Here is an 18,025-nt window from a genome sequence, read left to right on the forward strand (position 1 = left end):
TTAAACTAATTGATCATCCCTTTCCCCCATCAAGGCTTCCAGGATTTAAAAAAAAAATATCTACCCTTTCCTCACAAAGAAGCCTTTTCCTAGGAAAGGATTTAATATATTATTCACACTAAGATGTGCAATGACTGAGAAGACTTAAAGCATAACCGCTACCAGAATCTACTTTTTAATGGAAGAACAAGGACTCTAATGTAGCTATAATTGTGAATTTCAACTACCCACCAGTAGATTGGGGAAAGTATTTTTCAGAAGGGTAGCTTACCTTGTGTCCATAAAATAAAATACTGCATAATATTGCATTTGAACCCAGATTTTCCTGATTCGACATTCAGCATTTTATTGTTCCTTCCCTTCTTTGACTACCTACTCATATAGTTAAGTGTACAATGAGAAAAATGGAGTCTCAGCAATTGTAAGAATCTTAATGGTTTCCTCTTCAATTCTCACCCCAACTATGAATTCTTGGTAGAACACCCCTAACTGGTGATCATCACCATCACTTTGATGGAAGACCTTTAAGGGCAGGGAACTCATAATTTTACAAAGCAGCCCAGTTCATTTTAAATTGATTTAGTTTTAGGTAGTTTTCCTTATCTTGAGTAACTTTGGAATTGTCAGTTGGTCAATAAATGTTTATTAAGCACTTACTATGTTCCAAATCCTGTGCTAAGGGCTGGAGAAATAATTTTAAGGGGTTAAACTCTTATCATAGAGGCACAGTACTGCAGGTGTTTTCCTACCAGGTAGGTGGGAGTAGATTACTTTGATTGGTTTCATACCTCAAACTTACTGCTTAAGACAAACTACGGTGGGATAGTCTCACTTTCTTTTATGCTCTTTTTTGTTAAGTCCACAGAAAAGATGACAGGTTACCCACAGCCTGGGACCATGAGTTGACCCTCAAAGGGGAATATCTTTCCTCCTTTTTTTTTTTTGCTCCAACTGAGAAAGAGATCTAAGGATGATTGTTTCTGTTCTGTTCCATTTCTGTTCCATTTGTCCTCCTCAATTTCAAGTGCAGGCAACAATTCTCCCTGAATCTATGACTTTCAGTCAGATGACCTCTGAGCCAGAATTATGGGTGGGAGTTTGTAGTCAGCCAGCCTAGCAAGGATGCTGGGCGAGGCCAGGCCCAAGTGGCTTTTGGACTTGGAACTGGGATTGGGCCCTGGTAGAACAGAGGTAAGTCATTTGTACATTTGTTCTTATAATTTTTGAATTAAATATTTCTTTCTATAAACAAATCCAACTATTAGTGGTCAAATAGAACTAGTTTGCAAAGGACCCCTCTCACACACCAGAGAAAACCATCCAAAGGGTCTAGTGCCATTTGCAGATAGTTTTGACACTCCCCAGGTCTCCTTAAGGGTACAGAGAACTTTGAGGGAGGGGTTTTGGAATATAACATAACATAAAAGGCTCCTGGCAGTGGTGGCCAGAGTAGCAGGTGTATCCAAAGAAAGATAAAAGTTCCTTCTTTTGGGGAGTTCACAGACTAATGGGAGAGACAAATAGGAAAACGATTATGTACAAACAAGCTAGATACAGAATAAAATGCAAATAATTACAGAGGAAAGGCATTAGAATGGAGGGAATTGAGGAGAGAATTCCCAGAATGGGTGGAATTTTAGCTGCAACTTGAGAAAATCAGGAAGGAAGGAACCTGAAATGATTATACATCCCAGATCTGCTTCTTGGGACCTAGCAGAATAACAATAAACAACATTAAACATTAAGCTCTAGCTATATGAAGAACATTATGCTAGGCCCAGTGGGAACGTTTAGATAATATATAGCCTTTGCCTTCAGGTGTTTAATGGCAAGGGTGTGTGTATGTGTAATTAAGACTCCATCAAGATAGCTATAATATGCAATTTATATTTTTAAAATATAAAAGTTTTTTTTAAACTTGAAAACAAAAAAGAGAAAAACCATAGAGTACATCTGTATGTTAGTTATATAATATTCATCTGTATATTAGACTATTAAGGAAAATCTACAACCTCCCCCTTTCCAAAAGCAATCTTTATAGTCTTTCCTACTAATGGGGTGTCACCAATAGGTATAATTAATATGCATTTCACTAGATAATAGCACATTAGGAAATGACAACACAGAGGACTGCAGAGACCCAAGGGGGAAGTTCATTTTGAATGGGGACAATTATTATTATTCGACTTGTTTAGAATGTTTATTTTACAAAGAATATGTATATTCTCTTCCCAGGAAAAGGCTTCACAAGGGGGTCCCTATCTACCTTCCCAGCCTCATTACACATTCTTTCCTGCATTCTATGATCCAGCCAGATTGGCTTTTCCTCTCTTCTTCACACCCAGCCACACTTCACCTCTCACCTCTAGCCCTTTACCCTGGCTATTCCCAATGCCTGCCAGGAATACAGCTTCTCCTCATCTCTGACCCATAGCTTGGACCCTCCTTTTTTAAGGAAGCCTTTCTGAGTCCCCTTGTGAAAGTCTAACACTAGCCTGTGCCCCTTTTTTGGCACCCCAAGACAAACTTTGGATTTTAGAAAGCTCAATATTAAACTTGAGGTTACAGCTCTGCTTTTTAGGCCACCCTCTGTGGAATAGGAATGCAAACAAAGCTTATTGTTTATTAGTAAACAAGCCTTTAAGGTAGTGGGTAGAGGAAATAGAGAAAGTGGGCATAATCAGTCTAATGGTCTCTTGACTTCTGGCATGGACCAGTTCTGCCTCTTGCCCAGAGTGAGGTTGGAGTCCACCAATTGTGGGGCTTTGGGAAAGGCGCATCACTGAGCATACACTGGAGTACCAGGAGGAAGTGGGGGACTTTTTCCCTCCGAATGTAGTGTATAGGTGTGCATAGGTCCAACTCCAGCTCTTGGAGGAAATTGCTGAGGGAATGGCTGGTCATATGTGGCTGATGTTCTCACTTTCTCTGGCCTGCTTTTTATTATTTAATAATTATAAATTAAGATACAATCTCCAGACAATTTTAATCTTAACATCCTGAAGCTGTTGGCATCCTCACTTTCAACCTATTTTGTATTTCTATTTAACTTCCTTGTATTCATTCTGCTTATATATATATATATATATGCACATATGCATTATTTATATATATACACATACACAACACATATCACATTTATAGATATGCACATATACATTATTAAACCTACAACTATATATGTTCACACATTTGTTTATACATGCTACTATATATGTGGATACACAAATATATACATATATTTATTTTGCCTATTATTATATACGTCTACACATTATATCTATATAATGGAAATAAAACTTTTTTTCTTTTCCATTAGCATGCAAACTCCTTTTAGAAGATTTTTCATCACTGAATTTGTATCCTCAGTAAGTAGCACAGTGCCTGGCATATAGTAAGTGCTTAAATGCTTATTGATTGATTGATTGGTAGATTAATTCAAATAGGTGAAGATAGTAAGCACACCTCTCTAAATCTTTATTTTTCTAGGCCAAATATTTTTAGTTCCTCCAGTCACAAACTTCTCTTCTTGTGTTCTTATCCCCCTCACCTGCTTCTACACTGATGAAGAAGCATGTCTGTTAACTTTCTACCCAATAATTTTTTTGCAATGGGAAAAAGTTTTATTTTCCCTTTGCTAAGTACTACTCTGTTGTTTTATGAGATTTTTTTTCTTGCCAGCAAGTGTTCCATCCTGACATTTTTATAGCACTTCTGACTTTGGGAAAGGAAGGAAGGTGGTCCACATTAGATAGGTTGTGGGAACTAAAAGATATTGCCTGAATATGCATTAAGTACCTTTGCTATTTGGCCCATTAAATACTAAATTGTGATCTCGCCCAGGTGGAGACTCAGGTGAGATTATAGGAAATTCTGGGAAGTACCAAGGACTTCTGGGGATTGAAGTCTGGGGTTCAAATCTCCATTTTTATACTACCCCTTTTCCTGTGGGAAAATTTTCTTCAATTTTTTCTTTTCTCAATGTTTAGTGTCATTGATTTTCTATGGTGTATCTTATTCTGCTTTGTAATTTGATTCTTTTTTAATGAGTTCATTTTCCAGCTTGACATGTTTTCTAGTTCTTGAATTTCCCCCCTGCCTTTCCTTCCATGGAGTGTAATTTCATTGTACATGGACAACTATATGTTTTAGAACTTGACATTTCTTTTCATAAATCTGTCGAAGGCAGCAAGCAGCTAAGATTGCTCTAGTCAAGAATTTCTTTTTTATGTGGTCAACAAGATCTAGTCATTCCTTGCTGCCATTTCTGCTGAACCTAGTCTTTAAAGTTGCCTATCTGCATGACCTGGAGGATTACATAATAGCAAGGATGGATTACTAGTTGCTCCAAGTCCTGGTTCCATGATCAGAAGTGGCATCATCCCTGGAAGTTGTAGGTCCTTCAAAATGAGGAGGATCATAAGTGCACTACTGTTCCACTGGGTTGTGTGAAGAGTCTGATTGATAACTGTAATGCAAAGGATCCTAGCTTAAAAACAAGGAGGATCTCAGAGATCCAATTGGACAAACCCTCATTTCTCAATGATGGAGTGAATTGCTTATGGTCATAGAGCTTGCACATGTCAGGGATAGGATTTGAGTCTAGGTCTTCCTGATGTTAAATGCAGCTAGTTTAATTTAAACATAAACTATTATTATTGGTGGGTAGCTAAGGTGGGGTAGTGGATAGAGTGCCACGCCTGGAGTCAGGAAGACTCATATTCCTGAGTTCAAATCTAACCTCAGACATTTACTAGCTCTGTGACTTTGGACAAGTCACTCAACCTTGTTTGCCTCAGTTTCCTTCTCTGTAAAACTGAGTCCCAGAGAAGGAAATGACGAATCATTCTAGTATCTGTGCCAAGAAAGCCCCAAAAGGGGTTATGAAAAGTTAAAACCAACTGAAAATGACTGAATTGAACTATTACTGGTAAGAAAATTCCTAAGTAGATGATTTATATTTCTAGTGACATTTTTGGGGTTGATTTCATTATGCAAGTTCTTCCTCTTTTGTCTCTGCTATTTGTTTTTTCTATTACTGACATGATTCTAGTTTTTTCCTACTCTTTACTCCAGCCATCATGATTTAACCTTCCTTTGAATCCATCTCTTTTGGTCTTAATTTGAATGATATAACCTTAGCTTGAATTGATAAATATTATAGAATTTCTGGAGTAGAAAAGCATGATGTCCTCCACTAATGAGCCCATGTATTAGAATGTAAAATTCCCTGTATGCCCCAGTTCTTTTTTCTTTTTGAGGCTCTTCAATATTGTTTCTTGGAATATTCATGTAAAAGTCAGGGGAGTACTGTGTGTGTGTGTGTGTGTGTGTGTGTGTGTGATTCTCTATCCCAGGCCAAAATGTTGGGTTGTATATTTGCCTTTTTTCTCCCTACCTGTTCATCTTTAGGTCAGAGCATCTTCTTTCTAGGATTGTTGCCTCCTTTGGGCTCGCCAAAGCAATGTATAGAGACCTCCTCATTCCCTGGAAGTAGCTGGAAGTCCTAAGAAATGCAACTTCTGCTAGGATAATACTTTTCCTGAAGTATCTAGTTCCTTAGCATGGAGACAGTTGGGTTGTTTTCATTACACCCGCCCCTCCCCCCGCCCCCCCCATCTCTGAAGGCAGTGAGGTGATATGCTTCGAAGGAGGACAGTGGACTCTCTTCCCACCTCCCCCAAATGGCAGGAGGGTACTAGAGCCCCTTTGTGACTCAAATCCATCCTTATTCTCTGCTCCCCCCAAACCTTTAGCTAAGTGTGACAAACCAAAAAAATACCACTAGGTGACACTCAAAGCTTGAGCTACAGGCATACTTGTTTTGCAACTAGTAAACACTTCATAAATGCTTTTTGTCCCTCCCTCTCTCCCTATTTCTCTTTCCCTTCCTCCCTGCTTCTTTGCCTCCATCTCTAATTCCTTTCCTGTCCCCACTCCCTCCTTCACTCCCTCCCTCCCTCCCTCCATCCCTCCATCCCTCCCTCCTTCCCTTCTTCGTTCCATAGGAAGGGTTTCCCACAGTCTTTTCCCAAAGCCCCGGATTCTTCTAGCTTCAAATAATCAGTCATGAATTGTCTTTGATTCATTCTTGCCGCTATCCTACTAGATCCTGCTCTCCCGCTTTCTCTTCACAGTGTGACCCCCCAAATGATTCATTCAGCTGGATAGCAATGGGGGATTTTGCTACAATAAAAAAGAAATGGCAATGGCAGCTTTCAACTTCCAAACTGGTTTGTCGACTTTCCAGTTAATATCTGCGTGTTTGGTGCCTTCCACCTTCTGCCTTTGCTTTCACAGGAAGAGAGAGCCTGACGCACCCTGAGCCCTTCATAGGGAAGCGTTCTCCAGGGTGCCAGTAAGAAAGGCTTTGGGAGAAAGAAGTCGTTTTACTACCATGTGCAGCCATTTTTTGGCTTCTTCCAGAGCAGTAGCTGTGTGCAACACCTGGATGGCCTCCAGGAACGTCCTTGGCTTCATACCCCACTTGCAGAGAGAGCTCCGACTCTCCCCACCTCTTCCCTCCAGTAACCCACCCAAGCATAAGCTGCCTTTGTACCATTCTTTCCTGCTGTCAGGCAGACTTCCAGAGTCACATTAGCAGATTGAATACTACCAGCTCCAACCCTACAGTGAAGTTAGGATGTGTCGAGAGAGAAAGAAATTCTCTGACCGAGCCCCGTTTTATTACATTTATGAGAAGCCCTATTCAGCCCCACAATTCCCACTAGAAATGGGTACCAGGTAGGAGACCTTGTATTCCAGGGGTTGTTTTTCTCTAGTGCCAGCCTCTGTCACAGTCTCCAAGCCCAGACTGTTGCAGAGAGCACTCCAGCAAGGAGACACACTAATACGAGGAAATCTGTTAAGTTAAACAACAGTCTGGGCAGCTCTGAGGCACAGTGTATAGAGATCAGGGCCTGGGGTCAGGAAGATCTGAGTTCAAATCCAACCTTAGACACTTCCTATCTATGTGACATCAGGTCTATTTGCCTTATTATTTTATTTGATTAGTTATTTTATTTTTAAATAAAAAACTATTACTTGTTTATTAACCTTTATTTGCCTCAATCCACTGGAGAAGGAAATGGTTAGCCATTCCAGTTTGTTTGCCAGAAAAAATCCATGAACAGTATTGGCATGCTTTGTTCCATGGAGTCACAGAGAGTCAAACATGCCAAAAACAATAGCAAACAACATTCTACACTTGGGAAATCAAAAACTGACTTTACAAGTGCAGAATGGGGCAAAAAATCTGTATGGAAAAAGATCTGAGGATTTTATTTATTTTGGGGGGTAATCTATTTTATTTTTTTCAAGTTTTGGAAAATTTTATTTAATTAATTAATTTAGAATATTTTCCCATGGTTACAAGATTCATGTTATTTCCCTCTCCTGCCCCTTCCCTCCTGCTGTAGCTGATGCCCAATTCCAGTGGGTTTTACATGTGCCATGGATCAAGACTTATTTCCATATTATTGATATTTGCACTAGAGTAGATCTGAGGATTTTAGCAGACTTCAGGTTCAATAGAGATTTCAATATGGTGCCTTAAAAAAAATATATTATCTTAGGACAAATTCAGAGAGAGGCACAGCATTTAAGAGTAGGAGGGTGATGATCCCATACACAATGTCATAGTCTGAATGGATTTGAAATTTGTATTTGGTTTTAGAAACCATATTTTAGGAAAGACACTCATAAGATGGGCAGTGTTTGGAAGACAATGATCAGGATGGTTGAAGTCAGGCCATGATAGACTCAGTTGAAGGTACTGGAAGAAAGGAAGGAAACAAGCACTAATTTATTTTTTTAAAACCTTCCCTTTTATCTTAGTATCAATTGTAAGACAGAAGAGCAGCAAGGGCTAGGCAACCAAGGTTAAAGGACTTGATCAGGGTCACAGAGCTGAGAAGTACTGAGACCGGATTTGACTGGAGGTCTTTCCAGCCCTAGGCCTTGTGCCCTATCCATTGTGCTATCTAGCTGCCCCCAAACAAGCATTTAATACGCATTTATTATACTATGGGACAGGTACTTTGCTAAGCTCTTTACAAATATCTCCTTTTATCCTATAGCAATCTGGGAAGGTAGGTTCAATTATGAATCCCATTTTACAATTTAGGAAACTCAAGAAAAACAGGGGTTTTATCTATTCAGTGCCATACCCATTGAACTCCCAAAATATTTCTTTACTGATTTAGAAAAAAATCATAACAAAATTCATCTGGAATAACAAAAGATCAAGGATATCCAGGGAAATAATGAAAAAAAAAACACATATGATGGGGGCCTTGCAGTCCCAGACCTCAAACTATATTACAAAGCAGCAGTCATCAAAACAATTTGGTACTGGCTAAGAAACAGAAAGGAAGATCAGTGGAATAGACTGGGGGAAAGCGACCTCAGCAAGACAGTATACGATAAACCCAAAGATCCCAGTTTTTGGGACAAAAATCCAGTATTCGATAAAAACTGCTGGGAAAATTGGAAGACAGTGTGGGAGAGACTAGGAATAGATCAACACCTCACACCCTACACCAAGATAAATTCAAAATGGGTGAATGACTTAAACATAAAGAAGGAAACCATAAGTAAATTGGGTAAACACAGAATAGTATACATGTCAGACCTTTGGGAGGGCAAAGACTTTAAAACCAAGCAAGACATAGAAAGAATCACAAAACGTAAAATAAATAATTTTGACTACATCAAATTAAAAAGCTTTAGTACAAACAAAACCAATGTAACTAAAATCAGAAGGGAAACAACAAATTGGGAAAAAATCTTCATAGAAACCTCTGACAAAGGTTTAATTACTCAAATTTATAAAGAGCTAAATCAATTGTACAAAAAATCAAGCCATTTTCCAATTGATAAATGGGCATGGGACATGGATAGGCAGTTCTCAGATAAAGAAATCAAAACTATTAATAAGCACATGAAGAAGTGTTCTACATCTCTTATAATCAGAGAGATGCAAATCAAAACAACTCTGAGGTATCACCTCACACCAAGCAGATTGGCTAACATGATAGCAAAGGAAAGTAATGAATGCTGGAGGGGATGTGGCAAAGTAGGGACATTATTTCATTGCTGGTGGAGTTGTGAACTGATCCAACCATTGTGGAGGGCAATTTGGAACTATGCCCAAAGGGAGCTAAAAGAATATCTACCCTTTGACCCAGCCATAGCACTGCTGGGTTTGTACCCCAAAGAGATAATGGACAAGAAGACTTGTACAAAAATATTCATAGTTGCGCTCTTTGTGGTGGACAAAAACTGGAAAACGAGGGGATGCCCATTAATTGGGGAATGGCTGAACAAATTGTGGTATATGTTGGTGATGGAATACTATTGTGCTAAAAGGAATAATAAAGTGGAGGAATTCCATGGAGACTGGAACGACCTCCAGGAAGTGATGCAGAGCGAGAGGAGCAGAACCAGGAGAACATTGTATACAGAAACTAATACACTGTGGTATAATCAAACATAATGGACGTCTCCATTAATGGCGGTGTAATGTCCCTGAACAATCTGCAGGGATCAAGCAGAAAAAACACCATTCATAAGCAAAGGATAAACTATGGCAGTGGAAACACCGAGGAAAAGCAACTGCCTGACTACAGCAGTTGAGGGGACATGACAGAGGAGAGACTCTAAAGGAAACCCTAATGTAAATATTAACAACATAGCAATGGGTTCGAATCAAGAACACATGTAATACCCAGTGGAATCACCAGTTGGCTATGGGGGTTGGGGGGGAGGAAAAGAAAATGATCTTTGTCTTTAATGAATAATACTTGGAAATGATCAAATAAAATATTATAAAAGAAAAAAAAGAAAAACAGGAGTTAAGTGGCTAACTTTGAGTCACATAGTGACTCTATATACTACACCACCTAAATACCTCCCCCTGGGATGTTTAGATAAGGTAAGATTTGGGGGGACATAAGAACTCTTTTAAGATATTTGAAATTCTATTATGTAGAAAAAGATTAAGACTTATTCTGTTTGGCATCCATTGGTAGAAGGAATAATAAGTTGCTGGGAGGCAAATTGAAGATTGATTTAAGGACATATTTCATGACAATTAGTGCTATCCAAAAAGATAATGGGCTACCTTGGGATTTTCTCCTTCACTTGAAGTCTTCAAGCAATATTTGTGGGCACTGAGTTAAGGAGGGAAAGCAGTAAAAGAGGAGCTGGAGCTGAGAAATCAAACAAGAAAGATTTATGAAAGGGTTGGAGATATACACTCTCCAAATTGTCCAAGTAGCACCCAATCTTCTGTATCCCTTCTTATGTTTGAACGTTTTACCCTTCCAATCACTGTCTTGCCATTCATACCTCATGAGCATGAATCTAACCTCTTCTCAGTTGAGAGAGCCTGAGCAAGTCATGTAGCCCCTGTCAAGCCCTTTGGTTATCTATCAAATATAAAATACATGATGTTTGGGAAAGCTTGGAAGATTGAAGATTGATTCTAGGTTCATATCCTAGCTGGCTCACCAAAACCTGTAATTTTTATTGGGAAAAGAGATGGGGGATTGGAAAAATGGGGGATAACTGAGGTTGTAGTAGGGTATGGAGGAGTTGAGGGGAGAGAGGGAATATTGCTTGGTGATGCAAAGGAGAGAGATGCTCCCTGCTGAGAGGAAGCAGCAGAGGTCCAATAAGGACTGTTTTTCGTTGAATGACTGAACTGATGTTCACCTCCCTCTATGCCCCAGAAAAGATAGTCCACTTATCTGACTGCGAATTCAAATAAAATAAAATTTAATAACCAGTTGGGATTGGAGAGATATCAGGAAGGAGGGGCAAGGGAGGTCCCTAAATGAGGTTGGAGTCTTCCGCAGCTTTTAGAGCTGAGTCCAGGTCCCACAGGCTCGCAGTGAGTTTCTCCCACTCCTGTCTTCTATGCCAGTTTTGTCAATTTCAGAATCTTAGCAGTAGACAGAAAGCAAACAAGAACAGTTCTAACCTTCAGAAGCCTGTGTCTTCGGGCTGAATGGAGTAGAGGCACTCCACTCCAGACTGGGCAGAAATGAGCTCCTCCCTCCTCCAACACCAGGAAGGAAGTAAAGTCCAGCAGGAAGGAAGTGCAAGTCACAAGACCCAACTGCCACTCCCAGTTTCCCCTTCCCCCACCAACTGTCCATCTTGTTTCCTTTCCACAGTGTGTGTATGTGTATGTGTAGAGAGAGAGAGAGAGAACATTTAAAAGGAGAGAGATACACAGAGTTAAAGACAGAAATGGAGCAAGAAGAGAATGAGTCATCTTCTAGTATTTACCTATCTCATCATAATTTTTCTAAGCAGCAAGGTGTAAGAAGAACTATGTTCAAGTTCTTCCTTTGACACTAACCATAAGACCTTGGGACAGCCTCTAAATATCTTAGTGTCCCACCTGTTGCTCCATCAATAAAATTTAGAGTCCAGTTATTGATGGATAGAGCTGAAGAGAGCTTCCATGATTTGGATAAACAATATCAATGAAAAGTCTAGATCTTTGCTCTCCTCCTCCTCTTCTAAAAATGGGTAGGGAAATGAAATATGTAAGAGACATAGGGATTTTTAGAAACATCTGAGGTATGAGAAAGGAAAATATATAACCACAATCTGCTATATAAATATGTAATTGGCAGTTAAGTGGCTCAGTGGCTGACTTGGTGTCAGTAAGATGTTGTTGTTGTTCAGTTTTTTTTTCAGTTGTGTTCAATTCTTCATGACCCCATTTGTTTTCTATTTTTTTTTGTCTCAGATACCAGAGAGTTTTGCCATTTCTTTTTCCAGTTTATTTTACATATGAGGAAACTGAGGCAAACAGGGGTAAGTGTCTTGTCCAACATCACACAGCTGGTATCTGTGGCTATATTTGAACTTAGGAAAGATGAGTCTTTATCCACTATTCCACCTAGTTGCCTAGGATTCAGGAAGACCTAAGTTCAACTTCTGCCTCAGACTTAATGACTACAACAAGTTAACCTGTTTCAACCTCAGTTCCCTCGTCTGGAAAATGGGAATAATAATAAAATATCTATTAGAATGGATGATCCTTGAGGACAGGGGCATTCGTTTGCAAGTTTTGTTCTGCTAATTTTTGATTGCAATGAAGTAGCTGTTCTAGTAACTGTGGTTTTTCAGAAGCACACATCTATATATGTAACTGGATAATTGGTAAAGCATTTCTCCCAAAATATCCTTGGGAGCTAGGCAGAGTATTATCCAAATTTTACAGAAGAAACAGGCTCAGAGAGATTGAGTCAAATGTAGGCAGGTGTTGTGCAATTTTTGTCTTTGGATGCCTACATCTAGCACACTGTATTAGACCTTGAAAGCACTTAATAGATATGTTTGTTGGACTGAATTAGTTAGAAATAATTTTTTCAGGTCTTACAGCAGGGCTTCAACCCATATTTTGACCTCAAATTCATTGCTTTCTCCACACCGTATTCCTCTCCCCCTACTTTGATACAATACTTCTTGGTATAAAAGAATGAATACATGAAAAAGTATTTATTCAGTGCTTATATGCCAAGCTTTGTCAGAAATCAAAAAGTAGAAACATTCCCAGTCCAAAAGGATCTTATATTTTAAGAGAGAAACATTACTTTTGGGAAGTGGTGACCAAGGTTTAGAAAATGATTAGAATGGTGAATGAAACTATAGGGAAGCAGATTGGCATATTCTTACCAGAACCAATGCCACCTGCTGCTGAGGCAGACATTTGGATATGATGTGATGGGCTTTCATTTTGCTTCTCCTTGACATTAATATGAAACAAAATGGGGTGCTTTTGTATCAAAATCCCATCTACAGAAATCAGGTCATCTTAAGTAAAGAGTGTTAGGAGGGGTGAAATGCAAAGCTCTTTGAAGCTTTAGGAAAGGTAATTTAATCTCCTTTACGAAGGACCAAAAGCTATTCATTTTCCATCTGGACACACATCTTTACTAGGACCAATTTTTTTTAATTAAAGGTCCTAGATGAGCTTCAAATGAAAGATACTTTTGAAGAGCAAAATTCTAGTCGGTATGTTTGGTTAGAAAGGAGGCCGGGTGGGTAGGGCTTCAAGAAAAGCCAAAGGTTTTGTGTGAGATCACTTCACATGTGCTGTGGGAAAATAGGGTGAAGAAATCAATTGTAGGAGGAGCTAGTTATTTTTCTTGGAGCACCATAGTAGGTCCCTTTAAGCTGATGAGGATGCCTTTTAAGTATATGTAGGCATGTGAAGCTTTTTCAAAATATAATAGTAATAGTACCTTTTAAAATTTAATTTCCATTTTTCCTAGATAATATGCCTACACAATTTTTAATCATTTTCTGACATTTTGTGATCCATGTTCTTTCTTTCCTTCCCATGTCCCCCCCTTCCTAAAGATGGCAGGTAATATGAAATGGGTTGTACATGTGTCATTATACAACATTTATTTCCCTGTTTGTCATATTGTGAAAGATGGTACCTATCACTTACACTACAGAAAACTTCATGGAGGAAACAAAGCCAAGAATGCTGTGTTTCAATCTGTATTCCAACTCCATCAGTTCCTCCTAAGGCAGTGGATATCCTTTTACTTAATGAGACCCATGGAGTTGTCTTGGATCCTTCTATTACTGATAATAGTGCAAAGTTATTTATAGTTAACCATTATACATTATTGTTGTTTCTGTATGCAATGTTCTCCTGGTTCTGTTCATTTCACTTTGCCTCATTTCATACATGTCTTTCCAGGTTGTCTCTGTCGCCATCCTATTTATCATTTCTTATAGCACAATAGTATTCAATTATAATCTCGCTCAGCTATTCCCCAATTGATTGAAATCCCTTCAGTTTTCAGTTCTTTGGTACCACAAAAAGAATTGTAGGAATATTTTTCTACCAGTAGGTCCTTTTCTCTTATTTTTGAGAATAATAGTATCTTTTCTTTTTTAAACCCTTGCCTTCCATCTTAGAATCAATACTGTGTATTGAATGTTCCAAGGCAGAAGAGTGGTGAGAGCTAGGCAATGGGAGTTAAGTGACTTGTCCAGGATCACATAGTTAGGAAGTGTCTGAGGCCAGATTTGAACCTAGGACCTCCTGTTTCTAGCTCTGGCTCAATCCACTGAACCATCCAGCTGCCCCTGGGAACCATAGTTTCTTAAGAGGCATCATGACATAATGGATAGAAGGCTGGCCATAGAGTAGAGAGAAACTGAGTTTAAGTCCTGCCTCTTGCAAATACTATGTAACTTTGAGGAAATCATTTAACTTCAGTGCTCTAGGCAATTTTCTCAACCAAGTATTGCAGAATAAATATTATACTTCCATTGGTTTTTAGAGTTTCCAAACCAGAAGATTTCTTCCTATGAAATCAAAGGTTAAGACAATAATGATCATTCTTGCAATATTGTTATCTTATTTTTGATTTTGAAATTCATTTTATTTAATTTTTATTCAATTTGTATTTTATTTTATTTTCAGGTCTAAGTTCCCCCTCTCCTTCCAATTCTTGTCTGCCTATTGAGAAGGCAAGAAATATAAAACTTATTAGATATGAAGTAATAAAAAACAAATATTACCTATATTTGTATAACTCCTTGGTTTTTACAAGCCTTTAACTTACATTATCTCCTTTTATTCTAGAGTGGATATAATTATATCTATTTTGAAAATAAGGTAATTGAGTCTTGAGGTTATTAAATGACATGTCTAACATTATATAGTTTGTATGAAGTAGGATCAAACTTAAAACTCAAGCCTTTTTTCTTTTTAGGAGGTTCTATGTCACCATTAAGTACAGAATTGACTAATGTTGACATCAATTAGCAAATCTACACATTAAATACGTAGCTGGCTAAAATGAGATAATACAACAAACATTTATTTTAAATATTATTCAGAATAAGCTGGTTAAAATTGACTTCTCTTGTATATGATTTTCCCAAATGACAACATTAACTACTATGTCTATAAATATAACTAAAATTAATGTGCCACACATGACTAAAGAGTGATATCTGCCCTCCAGATTATAACATAATATGATTCTACTCGTGTTAAGGCACACACATTTGAGATAATGAACAAAATATTCTGGTTTTGTCCCAATTTTTTTGTTTGTACAATTTATTTTCCAAGCATTTTTCCTAGTTCCTGCCACTGCAGTTATATTTTTGATCTTCTTTAAGGATCACGTGTTGATGAACCATTTGCTGTTATTCACTCTGCCCACAAATCATATGCTCCAGGAAAAGCAAATATCACTAATGTTGAAAGATGAAATGGCTTAGGAAACAGAGGTTTGAGCTTCTGAACATCGATTTATTAAGAAATGCATGCCAATTTCATAACAAATTGAGACCAGACCTAATCTCATTCCCTTATATGAAGGAATTGAATTTCTCAATGTGGGATCAGGGTACAGAATATTCTAAACCAACCCCATTAGAGATGGAAGAGATTTGTGTTGTTTCATGTCTTGATTATGATGACTCAGTGGTGTGGTCTGGTCTTCTCTAGAATTTGTTTGGGAACTATTTAACTAGTCTTACCATCTATACATCCTGATCAAACTTATGATTGCACCATAATTTCAGAATATAGAAGGCACATTAGTGAATACATTCAGGAAATTCCACTTAAAAGTGCCAAAGACTGATTACAAAATGGCATTTCTATTTGATGTAAGGTCCTATCATCTCTCCATAATGACTGTCACTAGATACTCTGTATAATCTCCTCAACAGGAGAAATTTTCCTGGAAACGATAATGTGAATGATATAAATGCAAACCTTAAAAAGTCCCATAATGTCTATAATCCTTTGTTACAAATATAGTTGTATATTCTTGATTGCCTCCCTTATTTTAATGATTTTTAAGCAAAACTAAATGAAAAAGTAATCGTCTGAGATCAGATCTTGAAACCATTAACATTGTAATCATGAATCGTAAATTATGTGCTACCCAGATGAGCCAAGTTGTGAAGCACAGCCTGGAAAGGGAGAAGCAATAAAAAATCAGTTGGAAAAACCCTCCATTTCTATTTCATTCAAATAGGGAAAAAATGGTAACAAATGCCGTTTGTGGTGGAGGAGACAAGAACCCAACCAGTAAACATTAATATGGGTGAGACATATGTTTCTGCTTTATTTAACCGCACAAAACAACAACAATTCATCGAGTCGCAGCTCCTCAAATCTGCATGCCCAAACAGAAGGATCAAAGGCTTGACTTTCTTTGGTATACTCCCATGTCAATGGAACTTTCTCTATTTGCACAATATGAAAGAAAAATGATGACATGTGCATGAGGGAGGGAGGGATTTATTTTGGGGAGAATGAATTAATCTCTTATTCCTTCCTTTGTCAAATTATGTATATATATATATAAATAAATCCACAGGATCAAGCCAGATCTGGGGACCTTAATAGGGTAAATGTTTTGGATGACAATTGGACATTTGGGGATGTGCAATTTACCCTCAGTTCCCTTAGCTTGGGAGAAGATGGAAGAAGCATGCCATGGAATTGGGGATTGGGGTATGGGATATAATAGTGTCCAGAGCTTGAGCAGAAGGGTCTAAGCTTAGAGCAAGCACTGCTAGAAATTAAGGGTGAACCACAGAGAATGGAAGTAGAAATCAGGCTATTTATTGGAACAGGGGTGCCCAAACTTTTTACACAGGGGGCCAGTTCACTGTTCCTCAGACCATTGGAGGGCCGGACTAGAAAAACCTAACTCTAACCCTAAATGGGCAGCAGTATACACAGTGTGGAATCCCCTTCCCCAGATAGCTGCTCACCATGCTGATGTCTTCCATTGTGCAGCCACATAATCCTTTGCTCAGAGCCTCTTTCTAAGGCGCCACACAAAGGATTATGTCACCAGAAGTAGTACTCTACATGAGGGACACCATGCTTTGTGGCACCGCCACATACAGTGCTCCTCTCACTGACCACCAATGAAAGAGGTGCCCCTTCCAGAAGTGCAGTGGGGGCCGGATACATGGCCTCAGGGGACTGCATGTGGCCAGTGGGCCATAGTTTGGGAACCAATAATTGGAGTAACAGGGCTCCCAGGGAGGCTACACAGGGTTGTTGTCCCTGGTAGGCTTCTCTTATTTGGGAGTTCTAGTGCATTCTTTCTATTTTCATTTTGCTTTAGCTTCTTAAGATCTGGGCAGTTTTCCTTTAGGATTTCTTGAAATAAGATATCTTGGCTCTTTTTATTGTCTTGGTTTTCAGGTTGTCCATGATTCTTAAATTATCTCTTTTTGACCTGTTTTATAGGTCATTTGTTTTTGAAAAGAGATATCTTACATTTTTTTAATTTTTTTTAGTCTTTTGACTTTGTTTTAATATTTTTTGTTGCCTCATGGAATCAATAACTTCTGTTTGGTTCTAATATTTGGAGCCTGTTACTTTGGTATAGTTTTATCCTTTTTTAAAAAGTCTTCTGCCTTAGAATTAATACTAAGTATTGGTTCCAAGCCAGAAGAACAGTAAGACTAGGCATTTGAATCCAGGACCTCCCATCTCCAGGCCTGGCTTTCTATCTGCTATGCCACCTAGCTGCCCCCAAGTTTTATACTTCTTAACAGCAAGTAGCATTTATATAGGGTTTTAAGATTTGCAAAGTACTTTACAAATATTAATTTTATCTTCAAAGCATCCCTGGGAAATAGGTCTTATTATTATGTCCATTTTATAGATGATGAAACTGAGGCAGAAAATAGTTAAGTGAGTGCCCAGTGTCACACAGCTTGTAAATGTTTGAGACTAAATTTGAACTCAAATCTACTTGACTCTTAGTTGAGCTTTTTATTTACTGAATCACCTAGATAACTTGGTACCTTTTGTAATACATCTTTATTCTCCCTCCAAGGCTTTCATTCAGAGCTCTCATTTATTTTCCACACTTGTAATAAACCTCTCAAGGCAAGCTAAGAAAGTAGCCAATGATAGCCATTAGTATCAAACAGTACTGATTGATAAAAACTCCATAACTCTATTTTCTTCTATTTACTTCTACCTGTCTGA

The 18,025-nt window shown here is 38.3% G+C and overlaps 1 long non-coding RNA gene across 2 annotated transcripts in view; it reads left to right on the forward strand.

Annotated features, from left to right (window-relative positions):
* Positions 1-391: 391 nt before the first annotated feature.
* Positions 392-18,025, forward strand: part of LOC103096764 (uncharacterized) — a 35,294-nt gene continuing 17,660 nt past the window's right edge. Inside the window, exons 1-3 of one of the 2 annotated variants that reach the window (XR_008913960.1) lie at positions 392-1,191; positions 3,320-3,394; positions 6,138-6,914. This is a non-coding gene — a long non-coding RNA (uncharacterized LOC103096764). Of the gene's footprint in view, positions 1,192-3,319; positions 3,395-6,137; positions 6,915-18,025 lie in introns of those variants that run through there. The other variant, XR_001624252.2, reaches the window with a different exon arrangement.

This window comes from Monodelphis domestica, chromosome 8 (genome assembly GCF_027887165.1).
Source record: "Monodelphis domestica isolate mMonDom1 chromosome 8, mMonDom1.pri, whole genome shotgun sequence".
NCBI lineage: Eukaryota > Metazoa > Chordata > Mammalia > Didelphimorphia > Didelphidae > Monodelphis > Monodelphis domestica.